We start from the raw sequence: 27654 nt of genomic DNA, 5'->3' as shown, positions 1-27654 counted from the left end.
TTCCTTTTTAAATAAATATTTGTTGGAACACAGCTATGCTGTTCATTTTTGTATTGCTGATAGCTGCCTTAATGCTACAATGGCAGTAGTTGCAAAAGAGACAGAATGACCCATAAAACTAAAATTATATACTCTCTAGCCTTCCTACCACCCAGTGTTCTGTCTGGTGTTAGGGCAATTAAGTCTTTGGTATGTTAATTTGGGTGAGATTCACACTTGGGCTGTTGGAGAGGAGTGGGTGAACCTGTGAGTTAATCAGCAACTCCAAGAGGTGCATTTCCCAAGCATCTTTCCTTCCATAACTTCACGGTAATTTTGGTTTCCTTTTGTCTCCTCTGGCCATTATTTTTCTACTTCTGGGGTAGAGGAAAAAAGGAAAACGATGAGGTTGGACCCACTGTCTTGGACCTTTAATGACTCCTGGCAGAGAAAGGTTTTCCAACTTTTAGTTTTTGTTCTTGTGAACTCCCTGAGCGGCCACTGTCATCATGACAACAGGATGGCCTGAGAGGTGGAGTAGAAGAGATTGGAGAAAAAGGCAACAGAGTGAGACCCTGTCTCAAAAAGAGGGGGATGGTGGTGGAGGGATGGGAGGAAAGGGGAATTCTTCACTCTGAGTTCCGTTTTCATTCCTGGAAGAAGACTTCCAGGAGCCCTCAGTCTGCACCACAGACTCACTTCTGGGTTTCTGCCTGTCTTAAGTTCAGGCCTGGGGATAAGTGAGAGGTAAAAGTTAAAATTCATCACCAATTTAGTAGTACTTCACAATCCAGTGTTATTCCTTCATTTCCCTGTTACTACTTAGTCCTCAAACAGCTCTTCCATACGTTTTATCCAAGTTTTATAGCTATATTCAGTAGGAGAGACAAGGCAGAATATACTTTATCTTTCCTGAAAATGGAACCCTAATGGGAGCCTGATGAATCTTTTTAATTGAAGCCAAAATAAAAAAAATTAATATGTGCTCACAAATTCATATTTATACTTATAAAATATGACATTCAACCCAAGTTATTCATTTTAATATTTATGTCTTTTTTTGTGAGACAGAGTCTTGCTCTGCTGTCCAGGCTGGAGTGGAATGGCACAATTTCGGCTCACTGCAACCTCTGTCTTCAGGGTTCAAGCGATTCTTGTGCCTCACTACGGGGTCTTTCCACGTTGCCCAGGCTGGTCTCGAACTTCTTGACTCAAGTGATCCTCCCGCCATGGCCTCCCACAGTGCTGGGATTACAGGCATAAGCCACCACGCCTGGTCCCAAAGAATTTTAATCTTCAAAAAAACAAAATCATATTTGCTGTCCCCGTGTGACATTTGAATAATGACGGTTGATGCAACTTTACATTTCATTTTTATGAACTGAAAAAAATGGAGCCTCCACAGGGCAAGTTCTCTGCTCTGCCTGGAAGATAGGCAGGTGTTCAGAGCATGGAAAGATACTGCTGCCCCAGGTAATACAGTCAAGAGGGAATTCAAACGTATGGAGGTGATTTTTATTGCTATCAAAAGAGTGTGGTTTAAAAAGTTACAGTAAGGGCCAAGTGTGGTGGCTCATGCCTGTAATCTCAGCACTTTGGGAGGCCAAGGCGGGCGGATCACCTGAGGTCAGGAGTTCCAGAACAGCCTGGCCAACATGGTGAAACCCGTCTCTACTAAAAATACAAAAAAAAAAAAAAAAAACCAATTAGCTGGGCATGGTGGTGGGCGCCTGTAATCCCAGCTACTTGGGAGGCTGAGACAGGAGAATTGCTTGAACCTGGGAGGCAGAGATTGCAGTGAGCCGAGATTGTACCACTGCACTCCAGCCTGCGCAACAAGAGCGAAACTCCGTCTCGAAAGAGAGAGAGAGAGATCACAGTAAGGCACCGTAGCTGACTCAAACAAAAATTTAAAAAGTCTTTGTGTTCCAGCATAGGCCTGATAATTTAAAAATCGAAGAACCGTGGATATATTAACAATTACATAATGCATATCTAGATTTTGAAGTCATTTCATGCCATATTCATGAGTTCTGGGTTTATTAACTATTCCTCTGCTTTACTTGGTGTATCAGTTTTAGGAAAACTGTATGTATAATTGTCAAGTCTTTCATCTGAAGGTGCCAAAACAAAGCCTGGCTTTAGGATCAGATCCTGGGCAGGCAAAAGAGAGATAGAGGCAGAACAAGATATCTTTCCTATCTGAAGTGGCCATGTGTTTTCAATTGACAGCCTTCGCCTCATCCGCTTCTTATCTGAAGTGGCCGTGTGTTATCAATTGACAGCCTTCTCGTCATCCACTTCTTATCTGAAGTGGCCATGTGTTTTCAATTGACAGCCTTCTTGTCATCCACTTCTTATCTGAAGTGGCCATGTGTTTTCAATTGACAGCCTTCGCCTCATCCACTTCTTATCTAAAGGGGCCCTGTGTTTTCAATTGACAGCCTTCGCCTCATCCACTTCCACCTTCCCCTGATGCTCTCAGAGTAGGCTACGAAGGCCTCTCCCTAACCACATTCTAGCTGCCTCTTCATATCCTCTGTGGATCATTTCTCCAAGCTGTACGTGTCCTGGTAATTGGTTTTGAATTTTTATGTTCTTCTATGTGCAAATGATTAAATATTAAATACAAAAGTAGGTTCATTTGTTTGTATTTTCCAGGCCCATAATCTCTAACTTTTGTTTTTGCTACAAAGCCTTTAAAAAAAATTCAGTCACCCTAGATTCAGATTTTAACTAAAATTTATTTTTGAAGGTAAATGTGTTACATAAAGTTTGGCTAAAAGGGAAGAAAAAAAATATTACCTAAAGTTTATGTGGTCATCGTAATTGCAGTATTTTAGCAAGCATGATTTTTAATGATACTCAAAAATTTTGACAATGAATACTGTTACAGAGACTAAGAGTGCATGATTTCTTCCACTTTCATAGCACAGATGATCCTCGACTTACAATGGGGTTATGTCCCCAACAAACCTACCATAAATTGAAAATATTGTAAATTGGCGGGGTGCAGTGGCTCACACCTGTCATTCCAGTACTTTGGGAGGCTGAGGCAGGCGGATCATAAGGTCAGGAGTTCGAGACCAGCCTGACCAACACGGTTAAACCCCATCTCTACTAAAAATACAAAAATTAGCTGGACATGGTGGTGTGCATCTGTAATCCTAGCTACTCAGGAGGCTGAGGGAGGATAATCGCTTGAACCCAGGAGGCAGATGTTGCAGTGAGCCGAGATCACGCCACTGCACTCCAGCCTGGGTGACAGAGCGAGACTCCATCTCAAAAATAAAAAATAAAAATAAATATATATATATAGTAAGCTGAAATGCATTTAATATACCTAATCTATTGAATATCATTGCTTGGCCCAGCCTTGAGCACTTAAATGTGCTCAAACCACATTAGCCTATGGTTGGGCAAAATCATCAAACACAAAGTGTATTTTATAATAAAGTGTTGAATATTTCATGTAACTCATTGAATACTGAAAGTGAAAAACAGAATGGTTGTGTGAATTCTCAAAGTTCAGTTTCTACTGAACGTTTATCACTTTCATACCATCATAAAGTTGAAAAATTGTAAATTGAACCATCTTAAGTTGAGTACCATCTGTACTGTGAAATTCCAACTTCTGGATAGTCAAGAAGGAAGCCAGGGAAATTTGAAATCAGAGGCTTTGCGGCCAACTAAGCAGAGAGGCCAAGCATATTCCTTGGATGATCTGTGGTGGATGGTCTCTGCCAAGATATGCCCCATTAGCACGCACAGCCCTGTACATACACAAAGCCTGTAGGAAAGGCACCTTGGCCAGAGCCTCGGGCTCACCCTAGTGCAGTGTGGAAAGGTCATCTGGCTGTCTGGGAGGACAGTAGCCCACAGGGGCTGAAGCTGGGCACACCCACTGGGTATAGATGGCTCAGGGCCAGTTTTATAATCCCTACCTCCTCAAAAAAAACCACTTCACTCTTGACCATTGCACTCCAACCTCTGTCCCTGCATCCTCTACCAGGCTGCACACCTGCAACTGCACTTTGAATAATAACAGGCATCATTGGCAATATCTTACGCTCTTATTACAGATAAAGCCTTGAAAAATATATGTGCAATTATATCTGTGCTTCTTTGTGGATATATGTTTTATTATATTCACTATGTGATTATAATAATATTAGTTACTACTAGTATTTATCAAGAACGTAGGGCTGAAGCTGGGCTCAGTGGCTCATGCCTGTAATTCCAGCATTTTGGGAGGCTGAGGCAGGTGTATTACTTGAGGTCAGGAATTCAAGACCAGCCTGGCCAACATGGCGAAACCTAGTCTCTACTAAAAATACAAAAATTGGCTGGGCATGGTGGCTCATGCCTGTAGTCTCAGCTACTCGGGGGACTGAGGCACGAGAATCGCTTGAGCCTGGGAGGTGGAGGTTGCAGTGAGCTGAGATCATGTCACTGCACTCCAGCCAGGGCAACAGAGCACCACTCTGTTTAAAAAAAAGAAGAAAAAGAAAAAAAGAATGTAGGGCTGGGCATGGTGGCTCACGCCTGTAATCCCAGCATTTTGGTAGGCCGAGGCAGCAAGATTGCTTGAGCTCAGGAGTTCAAGACCAGCCTGGGCAACATGGCAAAACCCTGCCTCTACAAAAAAAAAAAAAAAAATTGTGTGTGTGTGTATGTATGTATATATGTGTGTGTGTGTGTGTGTGTGTGTGTGTGTGTGTGTGTGTCTATACATGTCAGGCATGGTGGCACATGCCTGTGGTCCCAGCTACTTTAGAGGCTGAGGTGGGAGGATCGCTTGAGCCCAGAAGGTTGAGGCTGCAGTGAGGTATGATGGATCCATTGCACTTCAGCCGGGGTGAAACAGCAAGACCCTGTCTCAAAACACAAACAAACAGAAAGGGTGTAGTATATTCCTGGTATTGATAGTGTTTTTCATAGTTTAAGTAAGACTTGGTGTAAAGGTATGCATTGTGTAGTATAAATGCACAGAGAGGAAAGGAGAGATTGCGTACAAGTTCAGGAAGGCATGAAGTGTTGATGTCATGACACTTAGCCCATCCTTGTTTGCACAGACCACGTTTCTCACCACTGTGCTGGTGTATACACCAGCATGATCTTCTGAAGCCTTGGATAATTTGGTGTGGATGGCTTTGTTTTGGATTCTTTTAAATTTTGTTCTCTTAAAACTTTCCGAGGTATTTCATATTCATAGGTCACAGTTACTTTCCATTTACTATTATACTTTCATGTATTTTTTTTATTTTGGTATGAGAAACGTTGGAATAATCATGCCTAGACATAACTAAGCCAACATCAAAATGTTTGTAGGGGAGACTCATAGTGTTGCCAGAAAAAGGGGCCCCGACCCAGACCCCGAAAGAGGGTTCTTGGATCTCTAGCAGGAAGGAAATCAAGGTGAGACGCAGAGTGCACTGGAAAGAGAGAGTTTATTGAAAGCTACTCAACTATAGAGCATAGCATCCTCAGACAGCAAGAGGAGAAATGCCTTGTATTTAAGTTTTTCTTATGTAAGCCTCTTGTCTATGTAAAGACTAAACTAAGCTGTGTCTACGTGGAGGTGGGTTGACAGCATGACAAAATTTACTATTCTGTTGATTTAAAGAAAATGGTCCTTAACATTTTATTAAGTACATCAAAGCCATAACTGTAAGAAATTTGAAAGCACATATTGTTATGGGTATTGGGACATCTGGATTTTGTGTTGTAGGAGTGTGTCCTTACACCAGTAGCCTAGGTATTGTTAAGCTGTTTCCTCAATTATAAACATGGCTATGGGTTGTGACCAGCAAAGAATGTGCCTTAGTTAATCTCAAGATGGAGCTGAACTTAAAATGCTATTACTTTGACTCTAACCGGCTCCTGCTTCTCTAACAATAGGGTCAAAGGTGTTCTTTAAAATCTTCCTAGACATTGCCAAATTGCTTTTGGAAACTTCTCACCTGGTAAGATGGCATGATTATCTTTAGCTCATTTTTCTACATAGACTTGGAAACAGTTTTATGTTTATAAATGTGTATCACCTCATTTATAAATTTGTTTGAATAATTTAACCGTTTTGCTTTCATTCGCTGTTTTGCTACTCTCCATTTTCCTTGCCTGAGTCTTTCCCACATCTCTGCAACTTTGTATCGTTTCCCACACCTAAAACCAAAGAGGGACAGGCAGGCCAGTGGAGAGAGCAGAGGCTGATGAGAAGGAAGGATTTTCAAGGAAGGAATCTGAGGCCGTGTGTGTGTGCGTGTGTGTGTGTGTGAGTATGTGTGTGTGTGTCTGGGGTGTGAGTATTGTTATTAGAGTGTTGCCCACCTGTTGCATGGCCATATTTTTTTTTTTTTTGAGATGGAGTCTCACTCTGTCGCCCAGGCTGGAGTGAGTGGTGCGATCTCGGCTCACTGCAAGCTCCGCCTCCCGGGTTCACGCCATTCTCCTGCCTCAGCCTCTCGAGTAGCTGGGACTACAGGCGCCCGCCACCTCACCCGGCTAGTTTTTTGTATTTTTAGTAGAGACGGGGTTTCACCGTGGTCTCGATCTCCTGACCTTGTGATCCGCCCGCCTCGGCCTCCCAAAGTGCTAGGATTACAGGCGTGAGCCACCGCGCCCGGCTACATGGCCATATTTTTACTATCAGGATATAGAACACAATTACTACAACTGCATACAGATGAAATTAGTTTATTTTTCATATGTATTTAAAAATAATAGTGTGAACAGACCAGAACACTTCTTCAAAGTTGAAGAATGTCCTCATGGATCAAGCATCCATCTGGTTTCTGTTTCTGCATTCTCAGTGGATAGCCTCACTTCTCTTTCTCCAATTTTGGAGGATGCGTCAAAAATTCTCTTCTTAACCAAACATTAGTCAGGCTCCGGAACGTTCTCCTAACTCCATCCATGCACTTTCTCGTAAAATGTAGTTTTAGCAAGAACACTGCTACGTTAGTTTAGCAAGACCCCAACACCTTAGATAACTGATCACCTTCAATATCTTATCAGGTTCCTCATCCTCCACCATCCCTTAAGTGATCATCCCAGCTTGTCTTCAGCGAGAATCCTGTTAGATCAGTTTAGCCAGAATCCCTCTGCCCCTGATGTTAATTCTTAGTAATTTTCCAACCACTAGTCCCCACCCTATTCCTTGGGCATAAATTGCCACTTGCCCATGCTGTACTTAGAGTTACTTAAAGAGTTGAGTCTAACTCTCTCCCACACTGCACGGCCCCATTACGGCAGTCCCTAAATCTATTGCAGTGGTCCTGAATAAAGTTTTCCTTACTGTGCATTAACAAGTATCATTGAAAATTATTTTTCTTTAACAGATACTTTGACGAAGGTAATTGGGACTCCCATCAGATCTCCACGCAGCCACGTGGGGGCACTTCTCCAGGTAAGGACTGTCCCTGTTCACTTACATTCCTGTCAGTAAAATGGTAGGTTCAGGGTCAGGCTTTACCATCTTCTTCAGGAGCGACCCATCTGATGTTCAGTCAGCCATCAGATGGGTTCAGCCATAGCACACATTAGCTGTGACATGACATTGTTTAGGACAATGACTTTGAGCAGAGTTGCACACCTGAAAAGGGACTCAATTAAAATTATCATTCATTTTAGTGATTTCTCACATGCATTTAGGATTTCCATTTTCTAAAACCCCAGTGTTACATTTCTTCTTCACATGTTAGATATGAACAAAGTAAGACTAACTGTAGCCGCATCCGCTTTACTTGGGACCCTACCCAAAGTGGCAGGAATGGGATGTAAAGTGACATAATCAGAGACCGTCAAACTGGCTTTTAATCGTTAAGTATCATTGTCATCTCAAAGCAATTGGCATAGTTGCTGACCCCTTAAATGTCCTTTCTCCATCTTATCGTCTCCTTTGTTCCCTGTATCATCTTGAGGTTTTTGTTTGTGTGTTTGTTTATTTTGAGATGGAGTCTTGCTCTGTTGCCAAGACTGGAGTGCAGTGGCATGATCTCAGCTCACCGCAACCTCTGCCTCTCGGGTTCAAGCAATTCTCCTGCCTCAAGCTCCCATGTAGTTGGGATTACAGGCATGTGCCACCATGCCCGGCTAATGTTGGTATTTTTAGTAGAGACAAGGTTTCACCATGTTGACCAGGCTCTTCTCAAACTCCTGACCTCAGGTTATGCTCCCACCTTGGCCTCCCAAAGTGCCGAGATTACCAGCGTGAGCCACCGCACCCCGGCCTCCCTGAGTCTTAATGCTGACTTGAACTTTGTCTGCGGGCATGAGCATCGGTCCTTGTATTATAATAGGTCTGGGTTGGGTGTGGTGGCTCACACCTGTAATCCCAGCACTTTGGGAGGCTGAGGCAGGCTCACAGGTAAACAACTTAGACAAAGTTTTCACATTTTCCGAGATTTGTGTACATTGGAGATTCAGAAAAATGTAACCTAGAATTAAATGACAGGTGGAATAGCTGCCTTTGGGGGTGGAGAGGACAGGCATCAGACCTGGGATAGACAAGGGAGGCCTCTTGTTCCTTGAAATGGTACCCCAGCCTATGAGGTCTGCATGCCAGGAAGCCGAATGAGTGAGGGTGGTCTGTGTCCCCTGGGGAGGTCCCTGGATGTTGCCAGGAGGGATAGGGTCTGGGAAAGAGGGAGGGTGGAGACAGGAAGAGAGGACCCCCCCAGGCTCATGGATAGACTGACCCGAGGACTTATATTAAGTCATAGGACAGTAGAGAAAGTAAGAGCCAAGCATAATGTAATCCCAACAATGTACAAAATATTAATCATTTTATTAGTTAATGTCAATGAACGGTACACTTAAAATGGTTAAAAAAGGTAAATTTTAGGTTACATATATTTTACCGTAATATAAAATGAGAAATATATTAGAAATAACTTTTTTTAATTGTTTTTTTTTGAGATGGAGTCTTGCTCTGTTGCCCAGGCTAGAATGCAGTGGCACAATCTCGACTCACTACAACCTCCGCCTCTCGGGTTCAAGTCATTCTCCTGCCTCAGCCTCTCAAGTAGCTGGGATTACAGGCACCCGCCACCATGTCCGGCTAATTTTTGTATTTTTAGTAGAGACGGGTTTCACCGTCTTGCCCAGGCTGGTCTCAAACTCCTGACCTCGTGATCCACCCGCCTCGGGCTCCTAAAGTGCTGAGATTACAGGTGTGAGCCACCATGCCTGGCCAGGAATGACTTTCAACTATATTTTCTTAACTATGTATTCCTACACAACATGAATTTTGTAATAGTTTATTTTTGTTTTGTTTTGTAATTTTTTTCTTTTATTGTAAAGAAAGAAGTACATTGTTTCAGTGTGTAAGAATGCAAAAGTAATAATCAGACGTTTATCACACCTTAACAAAAAGGGACCTTATTTTCTAAGATGTTGCTGCATTCAGTCCTTTCTTGGTATGGTAAAAGCACCAGTCAGCCAGGGAGGCACTATAAATACAGAAGAGAAGTTTCCTACAAAGAGTCAACCATGTTACCCCTCTTACTGACTTAATTATAATATATAGAGCCTGGCACAATTAACCTTAGTTTCCTTGTATACACAAGAACAACAAGGTACTGCAATCAATATAGGCAGATACAGGCTTTTAAAGTTCTGAGAAGCAGCAAGTAAGTTCATCATTTACTAAGATCCTTGACATTTTTCTGTTTCTGTGAAATTTTATGTGTCTGTGAGAAGTTTCTTTTTTTTTTGAGACAGAGTCTTGCTCTGTCACCCAGGCTAGAGTACAGTGGCACAATCTTGGCTCACTGCAACCTCAGCCTCTGGGGTTCAAGTGATTCTCCTGCCTCAGCCTCCTGAGTAGCTGGGAGTACAGGCGCACGCCACCACGCCTGGATAATTTTTACATTTTTAATAGAGACAGGGTTTCACCATGCCAGGCTGATCTTGAACTCCTGTCCTCGTGATCCACCCACCTCGGCTTTCCAAAGTGCTGGGATTACAGGTGTGAGCCACTGTGCCCAGCTGAGAAGTTTCTTATACTAGAAGAAAAAAGAAAAAAGAAAATTTGATTTATTTTAAAATACAATAGCAACTAATATGAATTTTTTTTCTTTTTTTTTTTGAGATAGTGTCTCATTCTATCACCCAGGCTGAGTTCAGTGGCACGTACTCGGCTCAATGCAAGCTCCACCTCCCAGGTTCAGGCCATTCTCCTGTCACAGCATCCTGAGTAGCTGGGACTACAGGCACCCACCACCATGCCTGGCTAATTTTTTTGTATTTTTGGTAGAGACGGGGTTTCACCAGGTTAGCCAGGATGGTCTTGATATCCCGACCTCGTGATCCACCTACCTTGGCCTCCCAAAGTGCTGGGATTACAAGTGTGAGCCACTGTGCCCGGCCCTAACATGAATTCTTTAGAGAGGTGAACCAGGGATGGGATTGTGGATCAATCATGCAAAGACCCACTCCTCTGGGCTTCATTTCCTGCATACTGAATGTGCATCCCTACACGTTCATGTTGTTTTTTTGTAGGTAGTGCAGGGGATCAGAATAGGATATCCCCGGCCGGGCGTGGTGGCTCACGTCTGTAATCTCAGCACTTTGGGAGGCCGAGGCGGGTGGACCACCTGAGGTCAGGAGTTTGAAACCCAGCCTGGCTAACATGCTGAAACCCTGTCTCTACTGAAAATACAAAAATTAGCCGGGTGTGGTGGTGCATGCCTGTAGTCCCAGCTACTCGGGAGACTGAGGCAGGAGAATCGCTTGAACCCGGGAGGCGGAGATTGCAGTGAGCTGACATTGCACCTCTGCACTCCAGCCTGGGCAAGATTGAGACTCCATTTCAAAAAAAAAAAAAAAAAAAAAAAAGGATATCCCCAACTGCAGTGCCCTTGCATACTGAGTATTTTAAGCTGAAGGAAATTGAGAAAACCACAGAAGCAGGAAGGCCACTCTCTGACTTGCTCCCACTTTTCTCCCCGGAAACAGGTCATAAAAGAATTAACGGCCCTACCTGTCCTGAAAGTAGGTCATAATGAGACCCTTATTTCGGAGGAATTCTGCCCTATACTTGGATGCCAACAAAGATCTGAACAAATGGGTCTTATGAATTTCTCCCCAGATAATTACTATTAAATGATACCCTTTGTTCCCAAAGCTATTTCTTCAAAACTGTCCATAAAAATACACCTATCCAGCCGGCCACAGTGGCTCGCACCTGTAATCCCGGTACTTTGGGAGGCTGAGGCGGATGGATCACGAGGTCACGAGTTCAAGACCAGCCTGACCAACATGGTGAAACCCCATCTCTACTAAAGATACAAAAAAAACAATTAGCTGGGTGTGGTGGCACAAGCCTGCAATCCCAGCTACTCAGAAGGCTGAGGCAGGAGAATCCCTTGAACCTGGGAGGTGGAGGTTGCAGTGAACCGAGATCGCACCATTGCACTCCAGCCTGGGTGACAGCATGAGACTCTGTCTCAAAACAAAACAAAACAAACAAACAAACAAAAACACCTATCCCTTGGCCTTTGCATCTTGATTTCTGAAGACTCACAGGTCATGTAAAACTTGCATTAAGTAAACATATTATGTTTTCTCTTGTTAATCTGTCTTTTGTTATCAGGATCTCAGCCATGATGTATTTTGGGTTGTCAGGAATAATCACAACATGTGAAGAAATAGATAAAATGCCATTTAAAAAATTATTATTATTATTATTATTTTTGATACAGAGTCTCATTCTGTCACCCAGGCTGCAGTGCAGTGGCACGATCTTGGCTCACTGCAACCTCCACCTCCTGGGTTCAAACACTTCTTGTGACTCAGCCTCCCCAGTAGCTGGGATTACAGGCATGCACCACCATGCTTGGCTAATGTTGGTATTTTTAGTAGAGATGGGGTCTTGCTATGTTGGCCAGGCTAGCCTGGGACTCCTGGCCTCAAGTGATCTGCCCGCCTTGGCCTCCTTAAATGTTGGGATTACAGGTGTGTAATGGCTTTTTTTTTTTTTTTTTTTTTTTTTTGAGACAAAGTCTCAAAATGGCTTTTTTTTTTTTTTTTTTTTTTTTTTTTTTTTGAGACAGGGTCTTTGCTTTATTTACCAAAGACTATACAAGATTATGTGAACTTAAAATGTTTGGGTTAATTTCTATATTTTGAAGTTTTAGGAATACTTAGTTATATCAGCATTTACTTCCCTTTAAGTCAATTAAATCCTCTTTTAAGGAACTTTATAAATTAATTTGGTAGTATCATTGAGCCAAGTACAGTTTTCCTTCCTTCCTTCCTTCCTTCCTTCCTTCCTTCCTTCCTTCCTTTCTTTTGCTTTCTTTCTTGCTTTCTTTTGCTTTCTTTCTTGCTTTCTTTTGCTTTCTTTCTTGCTTTCTTTTGCTTTCTTTCTTGCTTTCTTTTGCTTTCTTGCTTTCTTTCTCTTTTCTTTTCTTTTCTTTCTTTCTTTCTTTTTTTTTTTTTTTTGACGGATTCTGCTCTGTTACCCAGCCTGGAGTGCAATGGTACAATCTCAGCTCACTGCAACGTCTACCTCCCAGGTTCAAGTGATTCTCCTGCTTCAGCCTCCCAAGTAGATGGGATTATAGGCACCCACCACCATGCCCAGCTAATTTTTGTATTTTTAGTAGAGATGGGGTTTCACCATGTTGATCAGGCTGGTTTCAAACTCCTGACCTCAGGTTATCCACTCGCCTTAGCCTCCCAAAGTGTTGGGATTACAGGCATGAGCCACCATGCCAGGCAAATTTCTTTTAAGATATTTTATTAATTGATTTGGTAATACCATCAGAGGTAGAAAAATTTCACACAGATAGAGAGACATACATAAACATACAGGCAAATATCAAAAGAGATATTCTAGTTATCATTCTAAAATCTTAGCCATGAATTAGAAACACAGAGTAACATGAAGTCACTGTTTTATATAAAACAATTATGTCTCGTATTTTCTCCATTTCATATTATTTTCCTATTGTCCCTGGTAAACGGTACAAATTAAGGCTACCTACTAAATATTAGGCCTAATGCTTTTTACCAGTATTCGTGGAGAAGGTTTTTAAGATCTTCATTTGCCCTGTGAAGCCCTTTTGAAGGCTGTGGGCTAAATTTTAAATGAGTCACTGCAAAGACATCTAACAGCTATCAGAATGTCTCCACCACCCATCTGAGTGGATAAAATATCCAGTCTATTTCCAAATAATCTTTTTTTTCCTCTTCAGCCTTGGTACTTACTTTTGGAGGACTCTGAGTCCCTTGACAGCAGGGTGGACTAAAGTTTAAGAGAAGAAGCCTGACGGGGAGGAAGAGAGAAAGATGGAGAAGGTAGGAGTTTGAAGGGATCATATCCAGGATTCAAGGGAACCAAATGGAAGATTGAAGGCGGCAAGAGTAGGAAGGAGGAACAGAAAGAGTGGGAAGGAAGCGGTCTTAAAGGAACCAACTGGGGGAGATATTAAATTCCCCAAAGAGAACAGTGAAGCTCCAAATTATCCTTAGCAAAATCAGGCCAGGTGTGGAGGATCACTTGAAGTCAGGAGTTTGAGAGCAGCCTGGCCAACATGGTGAAACCCCATCTCTACTAAAAATACAAAAATTAGCTGGGTGTGGTGGCACATGCCTGTAATCCCAGCTACTCAGGAGGCTGAGGCAGGAGAATCCCACCTTCCAGGTGGGAGGTGGAAGCTGCAGTAAGCCAAGATAGCGCCACTGTACTCCAGCCTAGGCGACAGAGTGAGCTCCATCTCAAAAATAAATAAATAAATAAATATCCTTAACAAAATCATGCCAAAAAGAGGGAGGTAAGCAGAGTTGTGAAAGCATATAGCCAACAGAGGTTCAAGAAAAGGGTTTTTGTCAACTGATAAGTTTCATGGGAAGATCAGGATCAAAAGGAGAGAACAGAGAGGCCTTAAGAAAATTGTTCCTATTGGCTGGGTGTGGCAGCTCACGCCTGTAATCCCAGCACTTTGGGAGGCCGAGACAGGTGGATCACCTGAGGTCAGGAGTTCAAGACCAGACTGACCAACATGGCAAAACCCCATCTCTACTAAAAATACAAAAGTTAGCCGGGCGTAGAGGTGCACACCTGTAATCCCAGCTATTTGGGAGGCTGAGGCAGGAGAATCCCCTGAATCTGGGAGGCAGAGGTTTCTGTGAGCCAAAATCAAGCCACTGCACTCCAGCCTGGGCGACAGAGTAAGACTCTGTCTTAAAAAAAAAAAAAAAAAAAAAAAAAAAAACCAGAAAGAAAAAAAGACAGTTGTTCCTGTTAGTCTGTAACTATCAGCTTCCCATTAGGACAACTATTGATCATAGAGCTCTTAAAAAGTCCTTTCAGGCTAGGTGCTGTGGCTCATGCCTGTAATCCCAGCACATTGGGAACCTAGGCAGTAGCATTGGTTGAGCCCAGGAGTGCCACACCAGCCTGGGCAACATAGTGAGACCTCATCTTTACTAAAAATAGACAAAATTAGCTGGGTGTGGTGGCATACTCCTGTAGTCCCTGCTACTCAGGAGGCTGAGGTGAGAGGATCGCCTGAGCCCAGGAGGTCAAGGCTGCAGTGAGCTGTGATTGTACCACTGCACTCCAGCCTGGGTGACACAGCAAGACACCATCTCAAACATATATAAATTTTTTCAAATATCTTATCAGGTTTTGGTCAAGAGAAAAGGTAAATATTCCTGATAGCACAGTCCCATTTAAAAAAAAAAAAATGTACCCATTACAAGAGACTTGGAACCAAAATCCATAGATTCTTTCATGGTTCTTTATTGATATGGTGATAGGGTTTTCATATTCATGTGTGAGATGTGCCTCCCTCAGTCTTTGTTATGACATCATTATGTGTCTGGCATGACAAAAAGAAAAAGAGAAAAGAGGTGGAGAAAGGTAAAAAATAAGAAAAGAAAAAATGAAGGAAAAAGGAAAAAAACCAAATCCATAAGACTTTTATGAGTTACCCATAAATGCAGAGGCATCTTCAAAGAGGGTGAAAAAAAGTAGCCCTCTGAAGATGGCACACCATTCTCAAAGGTAGCCAAAAGAAAGGCAGGCCTAGATAATCCCCCTGAGAGCTGGCAGTAGATGTTAGCTGCAAATGGGTTGCAACCCACGTGTCTGTCCAGCTGTATTCCCACAGCCCCCCAGCCTGGTGGTTGGCTGTCTGCACACACAAGAACCAACGACTTGTATGTCCCGTCAAGTGGAAAACTTGACACAGATTCTTGACACAAAATGACAGAAACAGAAAAGCAGTAGCTGCTCCTGGGAGGAAAGGATCGATAACCAATAGGCACCACGAAACCAAACTAGTCACAATCTAGATAACGAATTTTGTAATTTCTTTCCTATCCATCTGCATTGGGGAAATAAGGGACAAGGAGGTTTTACTTTCTTCTCTTGACCAGGAACTACTAACAGAGATCTGGGAGAGCTGACTTTGGTGACAATTCTCACCTTGCACAGGCTTGTGTCTGTTTTCCAGAATCCCACTTCAGACTCCAGAGTGAAGTGTCCCACCTGTCCCCTTCTCATTGCCAGAAACTTCTACCCTTCTCATTCCTTTCTTGTACCCCTGTAATAAGGACAGATTAATGAGAGTAAAGCATGCAAGTTGATTTACTGTATGTTTTATGTGACATGAATCTTCACAGGAAAACAAAGCCTAAAAGAAACAGTTAAACCTGAGTATTTTTTTGCTGGTTTGATGAAGAGTGAAGGGTCATGGAGAAATGTAATGGGACCAAAAGGTGTCAGCTAACTGTAATAAACGGGGGAAAACAGCAAGGGCTATTTATTCAGTGTCCCTGTGTCTTCAGAGATGGAGATCTTTTCTTCTGGGTAAAGCATGGCACCTTTCATAGGAGGGTTTTGTTACTTGCTTCAGCAGAAGAAGGTCAAAAAGCCCTTTCCAGGTTTTATGACCTGTTTCAGGGAAAGGTGAGAAAGTCCTTCCTACACATTTGGTTTCTAAAATTCCTTCAGCTTAAAATGTTAATTATGCCAAGTTTCCATACTTTGGGGTAGCATGTCCTGAACATATTGTCAGAGCATTACGGAAGAAATAACACACACACACACACACACACACACACACACACGAGGACAGCACATTCCCTATGACTATCTTAAAATTGATTAACCTCAAACATTTAATTTTGAATGATTGAGTCAAAAAGAGAATTAAAATTGCTATCACATATCTGGTCAAGCTCAAAGGTGGCATTTGGTATTGGAAATTGATGGCTGCTGGTCATTTAACACCCATTTCTCAGTTACATATCTGGCCCATGAGATAAGAATGCTAAACTGTATAAACAAGACACCTCAATATGAAAACATTCTGCCATTACAAAGGTACTGTCTTTTTTTTTTTTTTTTTTTTTTTTTTTTTTTTGAGACGGAGTCTCGCTCTGTCGCCCAGGCTGGAGTGCAGTGGCCGGATCTCAGCTCACTGCAAGCTCCGCCTCCCGGGTTCACGCCATTCTCCTGCCTCAGCCTCCCGAGTAGCTGGGACTACAGGCGCCCGCCACCTCGCCCGGCTAGTTTTTTTGTATTTTTTAGTAGAGATGGGGTTTCACCTGGGTTAGCCAGGATGGTCTCGATCTCCTGACCTCGTGATCCGCCCGTCTCGGCCTCCCAAAGTGCTGGGATTATAGGCTTGAGCCACCGCGCCCGGCCCACAAAGGTACTGTCTTTGTGTTACTCTGCGTTCTCTCCCAGCCCTGTAGCAATTTATCCTTTGTCCATACATTGAAGATTTGTTTACATCTACTCTTGGCCTTCCTGAATATCCTCTGCTCCAGCAGAGCCGTAAGCCAAGGGTAGGAATGACAAGACAGACTCTCTATTTGCAGAACACCACATAGTCACAGCGATGCACATGGAAAGGAAGGTATGAGAACAAGGTCTTTCAAGCCAGATTTGGACTATGTTTGTATTAAAGGTGTTATTCCCATGTAAGACCTTAAGACATAATATTAATAATAATTCAGCTATGAAAGATTCATGTTGAGTTCTACTTGCATGGGCAAGCTGTTAGGTAGAAGTTAAAGACACACACAACACATAAGTTCTTTCTAGGTATATCCTTAGCTGAGCAAAATTGCCACCCAAGTTAGAACAGGAAAAACTTGATGAAGCATGAAATTACCAGCTGGTCTGATGGGAGATAGGATGTGGCCCTAAAGTACAGTAGATGGTGACTGAAGCATGGTGACAGTAGTGGAAGCACCTTAGGGTGACCCACAATTAGTCACTCTCTTATGCAATCCCATTTCCTTGGGTGTGGGAAGAGCCTGCCAATAGCATGTGGCAAAGGATATCGTTACTGTGTTTATACTATGTTAAATGTCAAAAGTGAAGATATAATGCAGATGTAATTAAAGTAATCAGTTGACTTTGAGTTCATTAAAAGGCAGAGTAGCCTATGTGAACCTCCCCTTATCAGATGAGCCATTGAAAATGGCTCCTAGGCCTTCCCTGATGTCAGGCAAAATAGAAAAGACTCGGTCTCTTCATTGTTGCCTTTGAAGAAGCAAGCTGCCATGAATTCTACAGCCATTGGAAAATGAATTCTGCCAACAAGCAAATGAGCTTAAAAAGTAACACAGAGTCTGGGCACAGTGACTCATGCCTGTAATCCCATCACTTTGGGAGGCTGAGGTGGGTAGATCGCTTGAGCCCAGGAGTTTAAGACCAGCCTGGGCAACATGGTGAAACTTCATCTCTACAATAAAATACAAAAGGTATCCGGGCACAGTGGCATGCACCTGTAGTCCTAGCTATTCAGAAGGCTGAGGTGGAAGGATGGTTTGGGTCCGAGAGGCAGAGGTTGCAGTGAGTCAGAATCACCCCACTTCACTCCAGCTTGAGTGAGAGCCAGACTCTTACAAAAAAACAAACAAACAAGCAAACAAACAAAAAACCTAATACAGGCCACTGACACCTTGATTGCATCCCTGTGAAATATTTCACCTGAAAACCCAGCTAACTTGTGCCTACTGACCCACAGGAATGGAGACAATATATTTACATTGTTTTAAACTGCTAAATTGGCTGGATGTGGTGGCTCACACCTGTAATCCCAGCATCTTGGGAAACCAAGGTGGGGGGAATCACTTGAGGCCAGGAGTTTGAGACTAGCCTGAGAAACGTAGCAAGACTCTACAAAATTAAACAATTAGCCGAGTGTGGTGGTGTGTGCTTGTAGTCCTAGCTATTCTGGAGGCTGAATGGGAAGATCTCTTTAGCCCAGGAGTTCGTGGTTACAGTGAGCTATGATCACACCACTGCACTCCAGCATGGATGACAAAGTGAGACCTTGTGATATGGTTTAGCTGTGTCCCACCCGAATCGCACCTTGAATTATAATAATCCCATGTGCCAAGGGTGGGGCCAGGTGGAGATAATTGAATTATGGGGAGTGGTTTCCCCTATATTGTTCTCTTGGTAGTGAATAAGTCTCATGAGATCTGATGATTTTATAAATGGGAGTTCTCCTGCACAGGCGCTCTTGCCTGCCACCAGTAAAATGTGCCTTTGTTTCCCTCCATGATGGTGAGGCCTTCCCAGCCATGTGGAACTGTGAGTCCATTACACCTCTTTCTTGGCCGGGCGTGGTGGCTCACACCTGTAATCCCAGCACTTTGGGAGGCCAAGGTGGGTGGATCACAAGGTCAGGAGATCGAGACCATCCTGGCTAACACGGTGAAACCCCGTCTCTACTAAAAAATTCAAAAATTAGCCGGGCGTGGTGGCAGGCGCCTGTAGTCCCAGCTACTTGGGAGGCCGAGGCAGGAGAATGGTGTGAACCCGGGAAGTGGAGCTTACAGTGAGCTGAGATCGCACGACTGCACTCCAGCCTGGGCGACAGTCTCAAAAAAACAAAACAAAACAAAACAAAAAACTCTTTATCAATTACCCAGTCTCAGATATGTCTTTATTAGCAGCCTGGGAATCAACTACTACACCCTGTATTAATGTATTAATACACAAATTTAAAAAGTTGCTAAATATGTGGAACTACACTCTGTCTTCCCTTTAGTGTTAGGAAAATCAGATAGGCACTACAAGAGCATTTTCTTGCTGAATGGTATCTAAATTCCCTCTTATCAATGGCAGTTACTCTGTTGGACTGCTAACACTGCAGGGCAAAAATCCTAACATGTAGGAGTCTTGTAGCAGAAGCACCTGGAAAAAAAAAAAAAAAACCAGAGACAAACATTTCTGAGCAAAAATGCAAGCTTTTTAAACAAATAGTTTGTTTTCATCAGTTCACATCATGTAGGTCATTTCATCCAACCTCATTGGCACATAAGTCATATGTATTGAGCTAGGTGTGGTGGCTTATGCCTGTAACCCTAGCACTTCGGGAGGCCGAGGCAGGAAGATCATGAGATCAAGACCATCCTGCCCAATATGGTGAAACCCCAGCTCTACTAAAAATACAAAAATTAGCTGGGTGTGGTGGCGGGCTCCTGAAGTCCTAGCTACTCGGGAGACTGAGGCAGGAAAATCACTTGAACCCGGGAGGCAGAGGTTGCAGTGAGTCAAGATCGCACCACTGCACTCCATCCTGGTGACAGAGTGAGACTATTTCTTAAAAAAAAAAAAAAAAAAAACGGCCAGGTGTGGTGGCTCACGCCTGTAATCCCAGCACTTTGGGAGGCCGAGACAGGCATATCACGAGGTCAGGAGATCAAGACCATCCTGGCTAACATGGTGAAACCCCGTCTCTACTAAAAAATACAAAAAATTAGCCGGGTGTGGTGGCAGGCGCCTGTAGTCCCAGCTACTCGGGAGGCTGAGGCAGGAGAATGGCATGAACCCGGGAAGCAGAGCTTGCAGTGAGCCAAGATCGTACCACTGCTCTCCAGCCTGGGCAACAGAGCGAGACTCCTTCTCAAACAAACAAACAAAAAAGTATATATTGAAAGTGTAAAGCGATGAACCACTTTGAATTGTGTATGAGGAAAGAAGCTCAGAGTTCAGGTGGAAAATGTGTTATTACAAACTCAACTATCAATTTAATCTGCCTTTAATGTATGAATCAAAATTAAGTATTTCCTGTTGGGGTGATCGGAGCAGGCCGTGGGGTGACGAAGTCCAGCGGAGTCAAAGGAATAAGAAAAGACAAGGTAAGAGAGAAAGTGGGACCAGGGGCCAACGCTAGTATGGAGGCTGCAAATGCCCTAAGCTCTGGAAGCCCACGCTGTTTATTGGTGATCAAACAAAGAAACAGGTGGTGAGGATGTGGGGGTTGAAAGGAGGCGGTGTATCAAGCAAATGAGCTACAGCTGTGACGGTTTAGCATTTTCTTTGAAACATATGGCCACTTGAGATAATGGGAGTGCTAGAAGCAAGGAGCCAGCAAGTCTAGACATGTTCCAAAGGCCACAAGGGGTTTTAGACCCTGGACATGTTCCAAGACTCTTTTACTTTATGTCAGACATGCAAGCCCTGCCCCAGCTTCTCTCCCAACACTCAGCTTTTCCCCCAACATTTTCTGTTACAAACGTCAATGGAAAAATCAATGATCTATTTAAAATATTGCAAATACCATCACTATGTTTGAAGATATGTTTTAATTTTTTATTATTCCTTTAATTAGAAGAACTGTATGCCAATTAATAAACTGTTGCCTTTTAGATCCAAATTAATCATTCATTGCCTGCTCTTTGAAAATTGAGTCAGATACCCTTAAGAATATATTGTGTTGGCTGGGCGCGGTGGCTCACGCCTGTAATCCCAGCACTTTGGGAGGCCAAGGCGGGTGGATCACGAGGTCAGGAGATCGAGACGATCCTGGCTAACATGGTGAAACCCCGTCTGTACTAAAAATACACACAAAAAATTATCCAGGCATGGTGGCGGGCGCCTGTAGTCCCAGCTACTTGGGAGGCTGAGGCAGGAGAACGGCATGAACCTGGGAGGCAGAGCTTTCAGTGAGCCGATTGTGCCACTGCACTCCAGCCTGGGTGACTGAGCAAGACTCCATTTCAAAAAAAAAAAAAAAATATATATATATATATATATATACACACACACACATATATATGGTGTTGCAACAGTAAGCTTTGTCAGTAGTTGAAGGTGGTTGGACATTATAAAAAGAGATTTTCCTTTCTGATTCCACTGTGGTCTCAACAGTTTCCCATAGCATGCATGCCTTTCTCCAGCACTAGGTTTCTACAGTATGCATGGGCAATCCTGCGGCAACAATGGCTTTTCTAGCATCAGGCTCCCACAATGCATGACAGTCAGCAGCACTGGTTGTCAGTCACTTCCCATATCCCCTACCCTCAGGTGGTTTCTAGTGTAGTGCTTCCAATGAGACACCTACCTGTGAACACCTTTCCCTGGCATCTAAGCGGGAAGATTTCTGGAAAGTTCCACTGGTGCCACACACTGTGACCATTCTGTGTACCCTCTAACAAGCTCTGGATTGCAATCCACTTACAGTAAACAAATGTCCATTTCAAACACTCCCTCCTCAAATTCTTGTGCTTTGTCTGCCTGCTGATCAGACCCTCCCTGAAAGAATTAATACTGGCGTTGTTCCGAGACAGTTCCACAGAGATGAGTCTGGGAAGTTGTGTTGGTCATTCCTTTATGTTTGAGCACATTCTGCAGCTTCTTGCCAATTTAGGTGCAATGGGATACTAGTAACTATGACATGCAGTGGTATCACAATTAAGCAATGACCTGTGGTTGATTGTGACAAAGTGCCAACTGAAACACATGCCTTGGGAGTCCAAGTGACTGCTGCACTGAATGTTATGGTAGTCAAGATAACTGTAAGGACTGTGGGGTGGAATGGGTTCAGTTGAGGGTCCTTGAATGATTATGAAGAGAAAATAACAAGCTTAGGTTCCTCAATTCTCAGTTCAAGCCACGGTTTGAAAACCTGAGAACTTCCATGGCGACTATGAAGGAAACTCAATTCTTGTAGCTGCAGGGCTGATATTGTTGAACATCAAAACCAAGAATGAGATCCTGAAACTTGGAATGGGGGAATCTGTTTAGACTCGGTTGAAACTGACAATCTGGAAACAGAAAGTCAGGCTGAGCCTTTCTTAGCAGTGGAAGTAGCTTCTCTCTAGTGTGTGAAGAAAACATCTTTCCTCTGCACAAAAGCTGGGTTAGATACCATTAAAGGGGATGCCCGTTTTTCTTAAAGTCCCCCACAAATCATTAATTTTTGCTAGTAGCATGACTAGACCCCATAACTAGGGCTGAATATCAACCTATTCCTAAGGGACAGGTACACACTATGACCTGTAGGAAACAGCTACATGCAAAGAAATTGTAACATGTGTTGGAAGAAACCTGGGGAAGGTTGGAAGAGCATTCTAAGGTCGTTATACTAAGGAGGACAAAATATAACAGTAGATTGGGTTAATTAACCTCAGTGCTATTACTGGTGATTCAAGATTTATCGTGCTGTGGGCATGTGGCTCACACCTATAATCCCAGCACTTTGGAGGCCAAGGAGGGAAGATAACATGAGTCCATAAATTTAAGACCGGTTTGGGCAACCTAATGAGACCTTGTATCTACAAAAAATAAATAAATTAGCCAGGGACAGTGGTGTGCACCTGTAGTACCAGCTACTTGGGGGACTAGGCCAGAGAATCACTTGAGCCTTGGAGGTTGAGGCTGCAGTGAGCTCTGATCATGCAACTGCAGTCCAGCCTGGGCAATAGAGACAGACCCTGTCTTAAAAAACAAAACGAAAAAATAAAGATTGATTGTGCTGTCTTATGTAGAGGAAAATGACTCAAACATCTTGCTCATGGGACAACTTTGCCAAAGACAGGATGTACAATTTGTTTTAAAGGCCAGAGGAGGATGTACCAGTCATCAGAACGTTTTGGCAAACAGAAGACTTTGGTGGTAGCTAACTAATCACAGGGTCCCTAGAATGAAATAGCCGAGACGTGTACTTAAGAGTATCGTTTGATCTCTATATGAAGAAAAGTTCCGGGTCTGGTAGTCAGATGTTCAACAGATGCCTACCTAGCTTTCAATCCTAAGTCAATTCACAGATGCGGTGCGGTACTGCACAGACCATGAAAAGAACACTTGTTTGTATGACTGAGACAAAAAAGAAGGATGTCATCTTGTTCTAGCTTACCTGGGAATATGCTCAATTGGTGACAAAATTGTTGCCACTCTGTGCATGACCACAAAGGTACCGCAGGTATTGATTTTGAAGTTACACATAAACTTTAGTGAGTGGGCATATTTGCAAATATGTAACCTGACAATAATGAAGATTGACTATCTTTAAACAACATAAGGAGTCAACATCAGTTTCTGAGGTAAAATAATGACTGAGTTAAATTTTCAAGGGCAAATTCAGATTTCAAGTGCATAGAACATAGGAAGGAAAGGACATGTAAATCAGAGAAATTCACAAGTGTAATGAGGTGAGAAGGGACATGGTACACTAATTACAAAGGAATCAGAATGATCTGTGTAAATGGGGTTGTGGAGGAAGAAATGAGGAGGAACAGATAAGCAAGACTGAAGTTCTTTTACTTCTACGCAAATGAGGGAAACTGAGGAATTGTAAGACAAGATCTAATATTATTTTTGGACGTCAAGAATGGTATTCCATAAATGCTGAATTGTTCCTAATTTCGGGAGGAGAAAATGGAAATAGCATTTCCATTGCATTTTTGTGAACAAAATTTGAGTGATCACATTCTTTCTTGCATGTAGTAGATGGATAGGAGAATGAAAGATTCAGCTTTCTTCCTGCACTTGGGGCATATGTGAATTGGGAATTCAGACAAATAAGCAACTAATTCTGAATAGAAAATTTGTGATTTAGACTATGCACTCTACTGGGGAATTTCACATGTATAGGAATGTGGTTGAAATTGAAGTGGTTAGGGAATGCCATCTGGAGGAAGAAAATTATAACTAGATACAAATAGTAGTTGTAGTAGCTAAAGAAAAATATATCAGGGAGGCTGGGTGTGGTGGCTCACACCTGTAATCCCAGCACATTGGGAGGCCAAGGCGGGCGGATCACAAGGTCAGGAGATCAAGACCATCCTGGCTAACACAGTGAAACCCTGTCTCTACTAAAAATACAAAAAATTAGCCAGGCAGGGTGGCGGGCACCTGTAGTCCCAGCTACTCAGGAGGCTGAGGTAGGAGAATGGCATTAACCCAGGAGGTGGAGCTTGCAGTGAGCCAAGATTGTGCCACTGCACTCCAGACTGGGCAACAGAGCAAGACTCCATCTCAAAAAAAAGAAAAAGAAAAATATATCAGGGAAGAAAAAATGGATTTTTGTGCCAGGAAGGAAACTAAGTATGAACCGATGACAAAATATTTCAGGAACTGTGTCTGGAATTGGTTCCTTCCAGTGGGTTCTTGATCTCTCAGGCTTCAAGAATGAAGCCACGGACCCTTGCAGTGAGTGTTAACAGTTCTTAAAGATGGTGTGTCCGAAGTTTGTTCCTTCAGATGTTCAGATGTGTCCGGAGTTGGTCGTTCCTCCCAGTGGGTTCGTGGTCTCACTGACTTCAGTAGTGAAGCCACAGACCTTTGCAGTGAGTGTTACAGCTCTTAAAGGTGGCAAGTCCAGAGTTGTTCATTCCTCCCGGTGAGTTCGTGGTCTTGCTGGCTTCAGGAGTGAAGCTGCAGACCTTCGTGGTGAGTGTTACAGTTCATAAAGGTAATGCGGACCCAAAGAGTGAGCAGCAGCAAGATTTATTGTTAAAAGCAAAAGAACAAAGCTTCCACAGGTGGGAAAGAAACCCCAGGGGGTGCTGCTGGCGCCAGTGGCCAGCTTTTATTCCCTTATTTGGCCCCACCCATGTCCTGCTCATTGGTCCATTTTACAGAGCGCTGATTGGTCCGTTTTTACAGAGTGCTGATTGGTGCATTTACAAACCTTTAGCTAGATGCAGAGGGCTGATCCTTGTGTTTACAATCCTTTAGCTAGACAGAAAAGTTCTCCAAGTCCCCACAGACCCAGAAGCCCAGCTGGCTTCACCTCTCAGAACTACAGATAGAGATTATTTCATTTACCTGAATCAATCTGAAAGTATATGCTGGGGCTAGATGTTGAGGATACTTAATGGCACATTCATTCTTTGATTTTATATGTATTTAGATACATTCATTAGCTACAGTTGGCAACTTCCTAATAGGGATGCCACAGATATGACTGTAAATTGAGAATTTTGGTTTCCTAGTGTCTGAAAAGTGGTTAACCCAAAGTTTTGGCTTTAGAGAAAGAGTCTATACAGGCAAGTATCCAGGGAATAATCCCCACTGCTGTGGTTCGAATGATGGTGACCTCTCAAAAATTCATGTTGAGGCCGGGCGCGATGGCTCACGCCTGTAATCCCAGCACTTTGGGAGGGTGAGGCAGGCGGATCACAAGGTCAGGATTTCAAGACCATCCTGGCTAACACGGTGAAACCCCATCTCTACTAAAAATACAAAAAAAATTAGCCAGGTGTGGTGGCGGGCACCTGTAGGCCCAGCTACTCTGGAGGCTGAGGCAGGAGAATGGCGTGAACCCAGGAGGCGGAGCTTGCAGTGAGCTGAGATCGCGCCGCTGCACTCCAGCCTGGGCGACAGAGCGAGACTCTGTCTCAAAAAAAATGAATAAAATAAAAAAAAAAATAAAAAATAAAATAAAATTCATGTTGAAATGTAATCTTCAGTGCAATTGTATGTTGCCCAGGCTGGTCTTAAACTCCCGGGCTCAAGTGATCCTCCCACCTTGGCCTCCCAAAATGCTGGCCCTACAGGCATGAGCCACCACGCCTGGCCAAGACACTACCTTGAAAGCACAGAGTAGGCCAGGCATGGTGGCTCAGGCTTGTAATCCCAGCATTTTGGGAGGCCGAGGTGGGTGGATCACGATGTCAGGAGTTTGAAAGCAGCCTGGCCAACATAGTGAAGCCCTGTCTCTACTAAAAATACAAAAATTAACTGGGCATTGTGGTGGGCATCTATAATCCCAGCTATTTAGGAGGCTGAGGCAGGAGCATCACTTGATCACTTGAACCCCGGAGGTGGAGGTTGCAGTGAGCCAAGATTGCACCACTGCACTCCAGCCTGGGCAACAGAGTCAAACTCCATTTCAAAAAAAAAGAAAGAAAGCACAGAGCGTCCCTTACCAGACACCAATTAACCAATTATGCCAGTGACTTGATGGCATAATAATTGGATTGACATAATTGGATTTCCAGAACTGTGAGAAACAAATTTCTGTTCTTTATAGATTTCCTAGTCTCAGATATTATGCTTAGCAGCACAATTGACTAAGATAGAAATTGGTACTGAGAAGTGGCAGTGTTGCTATAACAAATACCTAAAAATGTAGAGGCTGCTTTGGAGCTGGGTAATGGGTAGAGGCTGGAGGAGAGTTTGGAAGTGCATGCTAGAAGAAGCCTAGTTTGCCATGCATTAAGGCGATTCTGGTGAGGTTTCAGAAGAAGATGAAAAGCCATAGAGAAAGCCTCCATCTTTGAGATTATCTAGCTGGTTGTGAACAGAATGTTGGAAACAATATAGACAGTAAAGGCCATTCTGATGAAGTCTTAGATGGAAATAAGGAATATCTTATTGGAAACTAGAGGAAAAGCCATCCTTGTTACAAAACGGTGGAGGATTTGTTCCTGGAAAGAACAAGGTCTGGGAAAGAAGGGAGTTTATTTCTGCAGCTGGTTACAGGGAGAAGGCCGGAGTAATTCGCCATACCAATGCAAAGTTACAAGTTTTTTTAGTGCTTATATACATTCTAAGCTCCATGCTACGAGTGGAATTGCATCTCCAAAGAGGAGCGTTTCCTTCAATCTATGTCTTATCTTTAAGTAGGACCTAGGGTCTGGAAATCTTTCTCTAGAGTCTTGGAAACCTTTTTAATCTTAAGTGGGTACCTAGAACAAGGTATATGTGTAAAATGCTTTTATTATTCAACCAGACTTTAGGCTATGAAAGCCCAGGCGAGGACTTAGTGGGTTTATTTTAATGTTCCAGCCCTTACGCTCAGACAACAGTTTCTCCAGTTCTTTAATGTTTACATTATACATTGATTAGAATTATAATAGAAGGTCAGTGGAAACAGACTGTTCTTGTTGCTAATGGGAGCCTGCCTGCCACAAACTTGGTGGAGGTATTTCTGTGTCTTAGTAGTTTTTGGAGGGTAGAATGTAAGAGCAATGAACTAGGATATTTGGCAGAAGAAATCTCTAAGCCAAGTTTTCAGGGTACTGCATGGCTTCTCTTAAATGCTTATAGTAAACTGTGAGAAGAGAAAGTCAAGTTAAAGATAGAATTTATAGGCCGGGCATGGTGGTTCATGCCTGTAATCCCAGCACTTTGGGAGTCTGAGGTGGGCGGATCATGAGGTCAGAAGATAGAGACCATCCTGGCTAACAGGGTGAAACCCCGTCTCTACTAAAAATACAAAACCTTAGCTGGGCGTGGTGGCGGGCACCTGTAGTCCCAGCTACTCGGGAGGTTAAGGCAGGAGAATGGCGTGAACCCGGGAGGTGGAGCTTGCAGTGAGCTGAGATCACACCACTGCACTCCAGCCTGGGCGACAGAGCAAAACTCCGTCTCAAAAAAAAAAAAAAAAAAGGTAGAACTTATAATCAGAAGGGAAACAGATCAGCCGGGATGGGTTGCTTGAGCACAGGAGGTCGAGGCTGCAA

At 43.2% G+C, this 27654-nt stretch overlaps 2 long non-coding RNA genes and 1 other non-coding gene across 3 annotated transcripts in view; 2 read left to right on the top strand and 1 right to left on the bottom strand.

Moving 5' to 3' along the window:
• The window catches only part of LOC126958885 (uncharacterized), a 31915-nt gene extending 24566 nt beyond the window's left edge, over positions 1–7349 (top strand). Inside the window, exon 2 of the long non-coding RNA XR_007727395.1 lies at positions 7320–7349. This is a non-coding gene — a long non-coding RNA (uncharacterized LOC126958885). The remainder of the gene's footprint in view (positions 1–7319) is intronic.
• Positions 7350–9741: 2392 nt separating this feature from the next.
• Positions 9742–21584, bottom strand: LOC126958890 (uncharacterized). The gene is made up of 3 exons (XR_007727400.1): positions 21306–21584; positions 15419–15536; positions 9742–9986 (listed from the first exon to the last, which is right to left on the bottom strand). It is a non-coding gene; the product is annotated as an uncharacterized LOC126958890 (long non-coding RNA).
• On the top strand, positions 14715–14816 carry LOC126960482 (small nucleolar RNA U13). The gene has a single exon (XR_007728023.1). It is a non-coding gene; the product is annotated as a small nucleolar RNA U13 (small nucleolar RNA).
• Positions 21585–27654: the final 6070 nt, after the last annotated feature.

Source organism: Macaca thibetana, chromosome 7 (genome assembly GCF_024542745.1).
Source record: "Macaca thibetana thibetana isolate TM-01 chromosome 7, ASM2454274v1, whole genome shotgun sequence".
Taxonomy (NCBI): domain Eukaryota; kingdom Metazoa; phylum Chordata; class Mammalia; order Primates; family Cercopithecidae; genus Macaca; species Macaca thibetana.
Note: the sequence above shows the minus strand (reverse complement) of the source record. Positions and strands in the feature narration are given on the sequence as shown.